The following is a 2,500-nucleotide window of genomic DNA, read 5'->3' on the forward strand; positions in this document are numbered from 1 at the left end:
GCGGGCGGACGGGGGCACGAGCCGGCGGCACGGGCGAGGGGCCCCGCCGGGGAGGAGGGGGGCGGAGCGGGACGCCGCCACGCGCACGGCGGACGCGTCGCGGCGACGCGGGGGAGGAGAGCGCGGAGGGGCGGCGGCGGGCGCGGCGGGGCCGGCGGTCGCCCCCGACCGCCGACCTCCCGCGCGCGTCCCACCGCCTCCCGACACCCGCCCCTCCGCCGCGAGCCGCCACGGCCCGTCGGGCGGCGGACGCGGCGCCCGCCCGCCCGCCCGGGGCTCGGGGCACGCAGCGCGGCGCGGCCGCGACCCGGGGGAGGGCGCGCGGCGGCGGACGACGCCGCGGCGTCCCGCGGGTCACCGCCGGGGCACGCGTCCCCGGGGCGCGGCCCCGCGCACGCGACTCGGCCTCGGCGCGAGCCACCCCGACGGGGCGAGGCCGGGGAGGGGTCACGGTCCGGGACCCGGGCGCGCCGGGGACCGGCGAGGGGCCGGCCGGACGCACCGGGACAGACCGCCGACGGGGGCGAGCGGCGACCGGACAGGCGGCCCGGACGCGGGCCCCCCGAACACGGCGGCCCCGACCGCGCGCCGCGGGACCCGTCTCGTCCCCGCCCCGGCCACCCCGAGGCCGCGTGCGGCGCGAGGGAGCCCCCGAAGGCACCGTGGCGGCCACGGGCACCTCGGCGCGAGCTCTCGCGTCTGCCTCTCCCTCGACTCGCGGGCGGCGGCCCCCACCCCGGGACCCCGCGGCGCCGCCGCCACCGACCCCCACGCGCCTCCGACGACCGGGCGCCGGGGCGCGTGGGAGGAGGGGCGGCCGCGCGGGGCGGAGGAGGGGCACCGCGTCTGCACTTAGGGGGACGGAGGGCCCGGGGCGGGCCCTGCGAGAGACCCCCAGCCGCGCACCCCGGGGCAGGCGACACCCACCCCGGGGGCGATTGATCGTCAAGCGACGCTCAGACAGGCGTAGCCCCGGGAGGAACCCGGGGCCGCAAGTGCGTTCGAAGTGTCGATGATCAATGTGTCCTGCAATTCACATTAATTCTCGCAGCTAGCTGCGTTCTTCATCGACGCACGAGCCGAGTGATCCACCGCTAAGAGTCGTACGAGTTTGAACGGCGGGGTCCCCCCGCAGGGCGGGGGGAGAGCCCGCCCCTGGCACGGCACATCCCCGGAGGGTGCCTCCGGCCGGCCAGGAAGACACAACGAGACCAGACTCCGTGAGGTCGGAAGGTTGGACGACGGGGCGTCCGGCACGGGCCCCGCGGGGCCGTGCTCGGACACCCCACAGGCGCCCGGGGGCTCCCGCCTCGCCCGAGGACGCGGGGCGCGCACGCGCACGCGACGACACGACGGCCGCCGGGGACGCCCCCTCCCGACGGCCGCCGCGACGGCGGCGCGGCGCCCCCCGGCCCGGCGAGGCGGAGTCTGGGGGAGAAGGGCCAGGCCTCCCGACTCCCCGCGGGCCCGACCGCCCCGACCCAAGGCGGACGGGCGAGGCCCCCCAGGGGTCTTTAAACCTCCGCGCCGGGACGCGCTAGGTACCTGGATGGGGGGGAAGCCAAAGAAACGGACGAGGCGGAGCGGGTAGTGCCGCGCGGCCACCGCCTCGACGCCGCCCGCGCCGCCCGCGGCCACCCGGGGACGGACGCAGGCCTCGGCGCTGCCCGCCCGTGACCGAACCCCGCCGCCGGGCGCCGCCGACCGACGACCCCACTGCGCCCACGGCCCCCTCGACGCCGGGCGGGCCCCCTCGCGTCCGACGCACGCCACCAGACCCGACCCGACTTTCCCCCCCGGGGACCCTCCCCGCACCCGCGTCCCAGGCCCCTCTCGCCACGGAGGGCGAGGGGCTGCGGCGGGAAGCGGGGAGCGAGCGGGCAGGGCGAGGGGGGTGGGCGGACGTGGCCGGCCGGACGCGGGCGCCCGGGGCGCCGAGGGCGGGCAGAGACGCGGAGGCACCATCGGACGGACGACGACGCCGACGGCCGGGGAACGGCCCAGGGCGGGCGACGGGAGGCGGCGGGCGGCGGGCACCCCGCGTGAGCCGAGGCTCCGAGGCCCCCGGGGGACCTGACCCCGGGGACTCCGCGGGGGCTCGCGCCACCACGCCGCCCTTCCCGAGACGCGCCGAGGGCGCCGCCGCCCGCGAGAGCGGGGGACGGACGGCGCCGGAGACGGAGGCGCGGCGCGACAAACTCCGGCCCGCCTCCCGGGAGACCGGAGGGCGCGGGGACGGACGCGCCGGGGGCGGCGGCGCGGAGGACGCGGCGGCCTCGGAACGCCGGGCGGACGGAGGCCGGAAGGGGCTCGTGGGCTCGCCGACATCGAGCCCACTCCCTCCGGACCACCGCCGACCCGGGCCCGAGGCGCGCCCGCGCCTCCCGCGCCTCCGGCCGGGCGCCCGCGCCTCCCGCGCGCCCCCTCCTCCCTCTCTCGAACCTCTCGCGACCAGCGGGCCGGCACCGCGCCGGCCCGCCCGCGCCGCGCGGGGGTGAAA

At 81.3% G+C, this 2,500-nt stretch overlaps 1 non-coding gene across 1 annotated transcript; it reads right to left on the bottom strand.

The window, feature by feature from the left end:
* Window positions 1–950: 950 nt before the first annotated feature.
* Window positions 951–1,103, bottom strand: LOC138922730 (5.8S ribosomal RNA). The gene has a single exon (XR_011435851.1). It is a non-coding gene; the product is annotated as a 5.8S ribosomal RNA (ribosomal RNA).
* Between the last annotated feature and the right edge of the window lie 1,397 nt (window positions 1,104–2,500).

Source organism: Equus caballus, unplaced genomic scaffold (assembly GCF_041296265.1).
Source record: "Equus caballus isolate H_3958 breed thoroughbred unplaced genomic scaffold, TB-T2T unassigned-0002392, whole genome shotgun sequence".
Classification (NCBI taxonomy): domain Eukaryota; kingdom Metazoa; phylum Chordata; class Mammalia; order Perissodactyla; family Equidae; genus Equus; species Equus caballus.